We start from the raw sequence: 12,048 nt of genomic DNA, 5'->3' as shown, positions 1-12,048 counted from the left end.
TACTTGAATGCAAATGACAAGAAAGAGGGGATCTTCTTGGTCATTCAGATTTACAAGGCCACATTTTGTTATTTTAATCATCTGGGCTATCCCCAATACAAAAAGTTAGTACAATATTATACTTGTATTCAAAAACAAACAAACAAAACTTTAATCATTTCCCTTCTGGTTCTGCAGCGTCAGCAATTTGCCTTCATGTGCAAGAGCAGGGCTGAGGTGTGGTGAGATGAAAAGGACTCAGTCTTCGGCTCTGCTGCACATCTAGTCTGAGGACAGCGAAAGAAAGTACATAACCTTGGCTCGTGGTCACACTCGGATCAAACATCTGTATAGGTCAGTTCAGGATGGGAGAGGAGTTCTCACTTTTCTGAAAGGTTTTGCTGGCCAAAATAGGAGGTGTAATTTTGTGCGGTTAAGGGATGCCATCCAACTCAACATAGCTAATATCTCCAAATTTGCAGGAACCTGTTGAGAAGACTTATTGATAGTGCTGAAGTCTAATTTCCTGTGATCACCTTGGCTGTTATGTAGAAGTGGAGAAGAAAAGGAATCCAAACCCCAGCGTTTTACCTATTAAAAATTGCAGCACTGAAAGGAGAAGCAGGGGGGCATATACAAATCTGTCTGTATGGCCTCTTCTTTCTCTCTGTCTTTTTCTTTTTCTTTTTTTTTCTTTTTCCTTTTTTTTTTTTTTTTAATTTAAAAACAAACAACATGTAATTGGTTTTAATCCTGCTGAAAATTGGGGAAGATTTATGAAAAGCACTGCTAAGCAAAACTGCTTTGGGGCTATAATCTCCCTGTACTTAAATTTTAAGGGCTTTGGTGTGGTGCAATGTTTGAACAGTAAAACAAAACCAAGACTCCTCCAAGCATTACATGTCAGGTACATCAAGTACAGAAATCCTTCAGCGTGCTGAAGAATGTGTCACTGAGAAAAAAAAAAACCTCAAACAGCTTTTCCTCTGCATAAGAACAGCAAAACTTATTTGTAAACTCATTTCCTGGATCAGCTATTCTGATCCAATTGGCAAGAAGAAATGGAGTTTTGCGGATTCTGAATTCAAGACAGAAACAAGAGAAAGCACAGGAAAAGAAGATTAAAAATGAAAACAGCTAACAAAAGTAAAAGAAAAAATATTAAAATGACATCTAATGGCAAAAAGAACAAAGTCAGTTTTCATGTGACTACAGGTAATGACTGACAGCATCAGTTTCTGGAGTATTGCTCAAAATGATGTGTCTGTATTAAATGTACACTGCTCCAGATAACAGAAACCCACCTGGTAAACTAGAAAAACCTCCCTCTCTCATTTACAATCCACTGTAATCTGGACTATGACTTTTGTCCGAGTATGCATATTACAGTATCTACCAATTTAACTATAAAAATCATGATATAAAATAAGATCAAAACAGATGTCTACATCTCTAGAATTTGTTTCCATCTGTATATATAGTTCCTTGATACTGCTGTAGAAAAGCATGCAAGAACTCCAATTAACTGATTTCAACAATTTAAAGATGACTGCACATAGATTAGATTTCAGTTTCCTAAATATAAGTTCCTAATGTTATTTTAGAGCCCCCAGGGTACTTACTAGACCATGGAAATTTTGGGGAGTCTAAAATGGCATTAAATGCCTATATAGTTCAGGAAACTGGATCCCACTCTCAATGCAACTATCACTTTGTACTATGGACTCATGACCACAGAGAATACCACTCATTTCTTACAGAGGACCAGGAAAGCTAGAACAAACTGTTAAGGCAAACCTGCATTGTTATCATCCTATGTGTGCAAGGATCATTCTGTTTCATATATCATACAACATATGTATGGAGAAAAGGAGGCTGAGGGGAGACCTTATCGCTCTCTACAACTACCTGAAAGGAGGTTGTAGCGAGGTTGGTGTTGGTCTCTCCTCCCAAGTGATAGGACAAGAGGAAACAGCATCAAGTTGCGTGAGGGCAGGTTTAGATTGGATATTAGGAAAAATTTCTTCACCGAGAGGGTTGTCAAGCGTTGGACCAGGCTGCCCAGGGAAGTGATGGAGTCCCCATCCCTGGAGGTATTTACAAGACGCGTAGATGTGGCACTTAGGGACATGGCTTAGTGGTGGACTTGGCAGTGTTAGGTTTACCGTTGGACTCAATGATCTTAAAGGTCTTTTCCAACTTAAATGATTCTATGATTCTATGAAAAAGGGACTGGAAAGGCTCATTTTCAGTGGATATGATATTATTGATTAACTGATATTTAGACTCCTGAGGCATCGCTTCTCATTGTGCAAAATAAGCATAAAAACACTACAAGCAATTAATTGCATGGGTTTTGTACTATGCTTTGAGATGGCCTATCAGCCCTTTATTAATATTAATGAGAAGAATTAGTACCAAAGATCAGGGATCTATGATAGTTGGAAGAACCTGCAAGGACCCTCCAGCTCTCATGCTTTATTATTTTTTAATCAAAGTGGCTGACTTGAAGGCACAAAATTAAAGAACGGAGTCCTTTATGATTCCACAATGATTCAAATTAAAATGATCTATACTTGCATAATTCCAACGAGCCATTTTGTGCTAGTTAAAAACAGTTAAAAATTGCATAAATGCATGATTTAAGGGCTGCAGCTTTCTAATCTTAATGAAAGGGCTGGGTTTTTTGTATATTTCTCAACCTGCACATGTGATCAGAATAAATCCACCACAGAAGAGCAAGGGAGGGAGAATATATTTGACGGCAACATTCTGCTAGTAAGTTATCTTGAGAAAAGATGGGATTTGAGATCATGGGTAATATTTTCTGCTTGTCCAAATAGACAATTATCTTCTTGTAAGTATATAAAATACCCGCTCTTACTTTTATTTTTATTACAACAGGGTTTAAATGTCTCATCCAAGATGGCTTTTCTAGAAGACACTGTCTGCACTGTAGTTAGTGATAAACCAAGCTGTGAAGAGCTCTTCACAAACAATATAAAAATATATAAAGACAAGACAGGAATGGAAGGGGAAACAATGAGTAGCCTACGGCCATCCTGCAGGTGACAAGCAGAATCTGGGCTGCAACCAGAATGCAATGATGCAGTGATATTCAATGGATCATACTGCCTCTCTAAAATTTGTGTTACTGTAATTTATGTAAATTCAGCCAATCAATGAATTTCAGAGAACTGTGTTATGGGGTATTACTACACTGATTATACAAAATAAAGGAGGAAAGAAATCCTTAGATCTAGACTCTTTCTTTTGGATACCTTTCTTGATCCCTGACAAAAAGTACACTATCTATGTAGCACTGACATACACTAGCTAAATGAGGCTTGCAGCACAGAAATCAGTGTAAGCTGTAAGACCCTCCCAAGACTCTAGGAAAACTCTTGAGCCATTGCTTTATGCTGAGATCTGTTTTGCTGTGCCTAGGATAAGATAATTTCCCAAGCGAGCTTATTTGAGGCAAGCTGTGCTTGGACTACGCCGGAATCATGACAGCATGATCGTGCCCTTAATGTAATGAAATTTTGGCAAGCTCTAATTCTTAGTTCCTCTTCAGAGTCATGTCAAAGTGCACTGATCCTCAGTGCCTTTAACAAATCCTCAAAGAACCACACTATAGATTGTAAGGCATAGTTCAAATATCTACAATCAGCCCATAATCTACATATTATTGATACAGTATAATGGATCATTAGACTACTCTGCCACTGTGCATTCAGAAGTCCTAAATCCATGGATCATGAGCATGATAGACTGTAACAGTCCCTTCAAAGAGTTTACAATCTATCCTATCAATGTGGATTTAGAAAACAGCAGATTTCCACATGCATAGCTCCTCTGCATACTAAGAAACCTTATGCAGTCTTAAAGGACAGAAGCTATGGTGTATGAAAAGCAGGCACATTTTATAATTCTCCTGCTAGGAAAAAACACCTCTTTTTTTAAACATGTATCAGATGTCCACAAGCTATCAATTTTGTCCCCTTTAGTCATGCCAAGAGGTTCTGTGCAGCCTTCCTGATAGCATAACTAGAGCGCAAAATCTACAGGGTTGCTTTTATGTCAACGTATCACATAAATTTTGTGAATGGGAGCAATCAGCTGGTTCCAGTTCCCCAAGTGGTGTAGTGAAAATGGGATTAGAATAGTTGCATGGACTGCAAAGCTCCTGTGATGATTTGTACGAAATATTGTGGTCCTTAATATTTTAATCCAAAGAACAAGAACAATTTACATGTAGGTCAACTTGTCCTACCCTTTAGTATTAATTGGAAGAGTTTATTGGTTAATTCAGTCCCTATGGTTCAATCAATATGTTCCCCCAGTGAATTTCTATAAGGATATCTATCTTCATCAGCTGTGAGTTCAGTTTTTCATTATAAAGGTTTTAACTTGCTTTGCTTGCTGAAGAAGCCAGAAGCATGAGTTTAAGCCTCGCCCAGACTTAAGGCCAGCCTAAGTAAATGTAAATATGTCCTGGGGCATCCAAGCTGAAAGCCAAAGGTAGCCTCATGTGATACTAATCACACTGTTCCTCTGACATGGGCTACAGAAACCTTTGGGACTTATATCAACCAGGTAAACTATTTTTGCTCCAGTGCATTCTTGACCTTAGCAATGACCTTGTCTCTAACCAGGCCCAAATTTACGCATGGGAATTTTTAACAGTTATAATAGCCTCTTCTTGAGATGGGGGAGAAGGAGAAGGGAAGGCAGCTGATGAAAACTATTTTCTTCAGTACACACTGGAGTAACCTCAGTTCAGTTACACTAATTCATGAATTTATGCCAAACAAGGGTATATAAAACACTACACCCCACTTCCCAGATAGATTACAGACACCTCCTTTCTAATTGACAAGTATTACCAATAGTGTATTTTCATTCTGTAAATTCTTTGAGGTGCATATTTGCATCTGCAGTAGCAAACCCCTGCAACCTATTAGATCATAGAAACACAAAAATGGACATAAAGGACTTATACTAGCTGGTTTTCTTTCTTTTGGTGCTGTCTCTTCTTTGGTCCAGCTGGAACTTCTGAATAAGCTTCTGTGATTTTGCTTTCTGAAATTTGCAAAAGAAATTTGCTTTGGGACTGAGACCGTGCATGTCAGATAACAAATTTATATGGCTGGCATACAATGTACGTGGCCCAGAATGTAAGGCTTGATAATGGAAAACCTGACAAAATCATAAGTGGTCCTAGTGGGCAATACTATAATACAGTGTTATTATCCAGGTTTCCAAAAACGTATATTACTCAAGAACTGAAATTACTGTTTGGCAGTCCAGGAGCTTGTAATGCATTGAATAAACTATAGTTTCTGACTAATATTTGCATGCCTGTCTAAGAATATGTAAATGTGACAGTTTCCCTCCTGGAAAAACTAAAATCCCTAATGAATTGAAGGGCCAAACATGCAAATAAACCTCATGATTCACACAGGTGTCTCTCATTTAATTTTTCAAAATGTATTTTGCATTTTGATTACGCTACAAAATGCAGCATGGAGGGCAGAGCAGTGAGAAAAATAGAAGCGTGTGTACAACATATTTTTCATATCAAACAATGTGATTTACTTTAATCATTCCAGAGTAACAAATAACTGCAAGTGCATGCTTTGAATGCCTTCCAGGTGTATGTAGTCAAGTTCAAAAAAAAGTGATGCTGTTTATACTTGCACTTTATAGGCTGTAGGCCCGATTTTTCTCTCAATCACTCTGGCTTTCCACTGGTATAATTCTAGTTTTGACTTTAACAGAATTGTACTTGATTTTTACAGATGTAAGCAAGAGGAGAATCATGCCTTAGATGTCTCTGCTGTGGCAGAACTGAACCAGTTCTCTCTGGGTATGTTTATACCATTGGACATAAAATTCAGTATTATTTGTTTAGACCCTCAGATACATTCAGCAGCGCAAAGACTCCCCCAAGCAGGAGGAAGCTCACCCAGGAAATGTCCCCCAGTGCACGCCTAAGCAATGTACAGAACTTAACATTAAGTTTCCCCAGTCTCTTACAGGTGTAAGCAGAAAGTACTTAACTGTCACTTGTCCTTCTTCTCAAGGTCAGTGAAGACAAAGGGCAGTGGAGTAGAATATCCTCCTTGAAAACTGTTCTAAGAGAAAAGATAGCAGATGTCCTCTGGCAAATCTGTTTGCAGAGGTTTTAAGACATACATTTGCTCAGCCCTCTGGCTCACAGCCTCTAAGCTATTCTTCTCTAAAAACGTAACAGAAAAGAAAAATCTAGCTGCACCTCATCACTTCAGCTCACAGTTAAATCCACTGATGTAATTTAGTGCAACTTAACTTCCAACTGACACAGCTGAAAAGTGGGTGCTTCTGCCACCCACTCTGTAGTGGTAAGAAGAGGGGCATGGTGGGTAGGTTGGGTTGTGGTAACATCTTAAGCTGCAATGAAAAGGTTCTCCAGGAGATGCCTCTCAGCACCCAAACACTGGTACTTTGCTAGTCCCCATCATAGCTGCAAAATACCTGCAATGCAAAAGTGCCTTATAATTAGTTTACCTATGGTATCTTTGCCCCAGATAAAGTTTACACATTTCAGATCTTCATATGCAAGACAAATTGTTGTGGTTGAGCTACAGGGTTTTCTATTACTCAACAAATGGCATCTGCTTTCTTCTCTTTTCAGCACTACTGTTGAAAAATTAAAAGGATCAGTTTTGTTTTGTTTTGGTCCTGGAAGGTGTTTTTGTCATCGTTCAGAAAAGTGAACAAACAAAAAAACTGCCTCCATTTTTTTTTCCTTTTTCAATTTTGAAAAGCTGATCTTTTTTCGGATGCTATTTTCCAATCAGCTCTAAGGTAATACAAATAATAACCAAGCGAGACCAAAGAAGGTGATTTTTTTCATAACTGTCAAATAATGACAACATGAAGCAGAGACAAATATCATCCTGAAATTAATCATACAGAATGGATCACAGCAAATGTCCTCTCTTTCTGCCCAAAAGATGCATTTCATTTTCCTATCTTTATTCACATACAGATTCAGGCAGAGAAAGCTGCCTCCAAAAGCCATTTCTTTAAGATACCACAAAATAGAAAGGTTAATAGTTAACGCTGCTAAGAGTCCCATTATTAAAACTGCTTTGCCATGCAATACCAGGACAAATGGAAAATGAAAATTAGCCTAGACATCTACAACCTCACAAAGGAGATTCAAAGTCTCCAGGGTTGTCATTCCAGCATCTTTACATGATAATCAAGCAGGTTTTGTGTACTTACTGTAGTTAATGCCACCTCTTCCCATTTTCATTTTGTTGCAAGCACAGAAAATATAACCAATAATGTGCATGTTCTTTTTTCTTTGAGGGGAGGAAAGGGGGAAAAAAAGAATTTAATTGACAGATAAAACGGATGTAGAAAGGGTAATTTCATTTTCCATCAGAAGAAGTAAGGTTTTATGTTGGGAATTAAATTAACAGCACATGAAATTGGCTTTTCCTAAGTTCATATTTTTTAAACTTTTTTAGAAGAAGAAGAAGAAGAAGAAGGAGAAGAAGAAAGAAAAAGACCCCCAAACCAAGGTAGAGTTGTAAAAAGCCTGACAATGAGCACAGATGATTTCCAAAGACGATAAAACTTCTCCATTGCAGTGTGGTTGTGGGCCTGCTTGCTTTTCAATCACTCTGCATTTTCTGCTTGTGTGATACTAAAAAGTTATGCTTATAAATGTTTCCTGATTTCTGTGTGTGATGTTCCATCTTCTGACTCCAGCTGGTTTCAAGCTGCACTCCCCACCCCACATCTTTTCCTCTCTTTCCTCAGCTTATTCAAGTTGCCTGGAGGTTGTGATTTATCTTTGCAGTTAATACATTTGTATTCACATAATTTTTTGCTTCTGTTTGGCTAGGCAAATCTCTATTGGAATACCAATATGTATGGATTTCCATATTGTCATCACTGACAAAATAGCAACATGGGAGTGAAAAAAATCTAAGTGATGAGCAAGAAAAAATATGCAGAAAAGGGAAAAATCATTTTGAAATCACAAAATGTGGTGGGTTCCCCCTCCCCTTTTTAATGCATAAAAGTGAACTTAATGAAAAAAACCCTTACTAATGTTGTGCTTAGGAGAAACAAAGCAGATATTTATAAAGAGATCCCTTGATAATTTATCAAGACAAGTGTAAAAATCAGCTATGAAGCAAGCGAAGACCAAAATGCCTGCACACAAAGACAAAAATGCATGTACACACACACACACACACACTGGATGTGCCCATTAAAAAAAAAAAAGACACATACACCCCTCCCCCCCCAAATTATAGCAAACAATGATGAATAGCATCATAATCAGCTAAAAGCTGAACAGGTTTGACGATTTTTTGGTTTATTGGTGAGCTGAAAACAAATTTCTCAGGCTTAGACACACAACAACAATATTTTTAAAAAATTATTTTTATTCTTTAAAAATCTGTTACTGTGTTTCACTAGCAGAACACCCTTTAATAGCAGAAAGTCAAATTTTGCAACACGTTTGCCTGGAATTAAATTTCTGCACAAACTCTCAAGGAATTTAGTGGAAATGGTGTTATTTTCAGAAGTATCTCACAACTTCAAATACCCCTGAAGTGAACACCAGCTCTGGGTGCTCAGAATCCTTAGGCAAATTCGTGTAAGTACGCAAGAGGCACTAAATGCTTAAGTACAGGCAACCGGTCATCTAATCTTAAGCAATCTGATATTTCGATAGGCGATAGACAAATACATATATGTCTTTGTAGTGAGCTGACCTTGGCCAGCTGCCAAATGCCCACCCGGCTGCTTTCTCACTCCCCTCCTCAATGGGACGGGGGGGGAAAAATGGGATGAAAAAGCTTGTGGGGTCAAGATAAAGACAGGGAGATCACTTACCAATTACCATCGCAGGCAAAACAAAACCGACTGCTTGGGGAAAATGAATTTATTCTGTTGCCAGTTAAAATAGACTTAAGGAGTGAGAAACTAAGGCAAAAAAAATAAAACAATGCTTCTCTTCCCACTACCCTTTTTCCAGGCTCAACCTCACTCCGAGCCCCTCTACCCGCCTCCCTCGAGCGGTGCAGGGCCATGGGGACGGTTACGGTCCGTACACAGCGGTTTCTCACTGCTGCTCCTTCTCTCTCACGCTTGTTCCCTGCTCCAGAGCGGATCCTTCCCGTGTGCTACAGTCTCCTTCAGGAATATCCACCTGCTCCAGCGTGGAGTCCTCCACAGTCTTCAGTGGAGGTATCAGCTCCGGCACGGCCCTGTTCCACGGGCTGCAGGAGGATCTCCTCCCCGCAGCCTGGAGAACCTCCTCCCCCTCCTCCTGCTCTGTTCTTGGTGTTCATAATGTGTTTTTTATTTATTTTTTCCCCCTCACTCCTCTGCCCATCTGGCATTCTTGCTGTTTCTTAGATATTTTTTCCCAGAGGTGCCGCCAGCCTGGCTGACAGGCTCAGCCGGGCCCTGAGGGTGGGCCTGTTGTGGAACCAGCAGGAACCGGCTGGAACCGGCTGTGTCTGCACCAGGCAACGCCAACCTCTCCTCACAGAGGCCACCCCGGCAGCCTCTGCGTCGCCGTCTGTAAGTACGTGTGCATATACGCCGGTGTGCGTTTCCACAGGCGCGCGCGATTGCGTCGGTAGCATCCTGTGGAGACAGGCTACCATCTCAGGCCATAGGGTAGGATCACAGACGCCGTCTGGAAACCGCAGCCTACTGGCTGTACGTAGGGTGAAGGCATGAGAGTTTGTATGCTGAAAGGGAAGCGGAGCAGCCAGCAAAGGGTTGTAAGTAAATCTTATTCGAAGTGTCTCAGCAGGGGACTTGGCTTCTGTTAACTTCCTTCTGCTACATCAGTGAATGCATCAATGAGGCTAAGAGCAGTAGGTGTAGACAGAGGAACACATCAGGCCTTCCTCAGTGAGAGTTTAGGATTTCCATCCCTTCACTCCCAGCAGATATTAGCTGCTGGCTGGCTCCTACCCATCTCTCCAGGACACTCCTAGCATCTTAACATGTGCAGTAGCTTTTGTTTAGACCCAGTCTAAGCCGAAATCTAAAAAAAAAGCGTTAGTGGTTTAATTTGATTCCAGGCTTTTTTGGATGTTCTAACAGACAGCATTTCTATTTTGATATTTAAAGCTATGTTCTTCTCTTCACATTTTCTGCCTTCTTAGTTGTTCCTTAGTGAAGTGATAGGTGGGATTCTGTGAACAGATTTAAACATCCTGATAGCTTCAGTGAGGATGATTCAGTTGCTGAGAAGAAAGACAACAGGTGGGATTAGTCTGCCCTGGTTTAAGATATCTAACTCTGAGGGATTAATCCCTTAGAAACAACGGATGAAAACTGGTACATCCAAAGGGCAATTATTCTCACTCCAGGATGAGTGTCTAAAATAGGCTCAAAGAAACTTCATCTAGAAGTATTTCTTCCCAATGATTAAAAGAAGTCCTTATCATAATTAGTTCAGATATTGATAACTAATTTTTAGACATCAGTTAGTAGGTGAGCATAGTTTTGATCTGATATACAATTATTACTTGGGGGGTTGGGAGACAAACAAGGCAGAAATTTTCCGTCAGTTCAGCAAGCTGACCTGACTTGCCTGCTGCTCTGGTATTCACAGCCCCAGTGCAAAGAAGGAACATGAATATTTACTGGGGATGGGAAAAATGTATACAGCTGTACTTCTCAGCATCGTGCCATGCTTGGATAGGACTAAGCAGGGTGTGGAACTGCACACTTCTTCCACTGTGGCATCTGTGCAAAAGCCAAAGATTTCTTAGTGAACAGTTTGAGAGAATGAAACGAGCTCTGGTAGGATTTAAGAACCTGCACAGATTTTACCATGTTTGGTCCTCAGGTCAAAATAACTGATTTTGTCCCACCATCTCAGTTTGAGTAAATATTTTATAAGATGAAAATAAAAGACTACCAAAATGAAGCAATATTCTGGGCATGTCCAACTCTGACTGAAGAGAGGATGAGAGAAAGGAGGAGCCACACCAGGCAGATGTCACTCATGTTACTTAATTCATTACTGTCTTAAATATAGGTAAATGGCTGACACTGAGAGCATTATGCAACTAGCCTCCACAATGAGAGCTGAATTCCAGCTTCTAAGAGCTTATTAATATCTTTTCATACATATAAAGAAACATATACAAATATATATACCTATATATATACTTACACATAGATTTATGTGTATATGTTTAAACAATGTATATAATTATGCAGATGTAGAGTTATATATATGTATATTTGTGTGTGTATGTATACACATAAATAGATCTTTCATTTCTCAAAGTCTGGTTTTGCTCCTGTTTTTCCAGTACTATATATAGGATGTGTCAGGAGGGAGAAAATCCACAATAATAAAATTTACATTAAAATTATTTTATTAGGAAAAAAAAAAGAACATGAAGAAGAAAAGACAGAAAGAGAAAGACAGGAAAAAAAGAGGGAAAGAGAAAAGAAAGAGCAAGTGTGAGATGGAGGTATGCGTTTTAGGGTGACTGCATTCTCAGAGAATAAGAGCTTTATCTTGATTTCAAGCTCTCCTTCTAACAATAAGGGATAGCATCTCAGAAAATGGGACTTCTTTCTTCTTTTGCTGACCTACTAAAAAAAAATAAAACACAGTACAAAAAAAATCTCCATTGCTGAGATATTTCCTTTTTCTTACCTTTCTGCTGATAAGAGCTCTCAGTGTTTCTGGATAAGAAGAGATACTTTATTGTCTCCTGCAAAGATATAAGAGAAGAGAGGGGGGAAAAACAATGCCTTTTGTTAGAAAGGAAACTAACTGCAATTTGAAGAGCCATTGTAATAGACAGTATTGCTGAAGGCAAACAGAAACTAAAAAGTAAGCTCTTTAGAATATTATCCTTCCTTAACATTTTGATAAAGTTCCTTAAAATGGGAGCCACTTTTGCCTCTGCAGCACTTTAATTTCCTATAATCATCTCTGATGGAACAGATGATACACACAGAGTTACCCCAGGTATTGTTTAAGTGGGGACTGAATTACTTTTATACTATCAC

Source organism: Haliaeetus albicilla, chromosome W (assembly GCF_947461875.1).
Source record: "Haliaeetus albicilla chromosome W, bHalAlb1.1, whole genome shotgun sequence".
In the NCBI taxonomy this organism is placed as follows: domain Eukaryota; kingdom Metazoa; phylum Chordata; class Aves; order Accipitriformes; family Accipitridae; genus Haliaeetus; species Haliaeetus albicilla.
The sequence above is the reverse complement of the archived record's forward strand: the minus strand, read 5'-3'. Positions refer to the sequence as shown.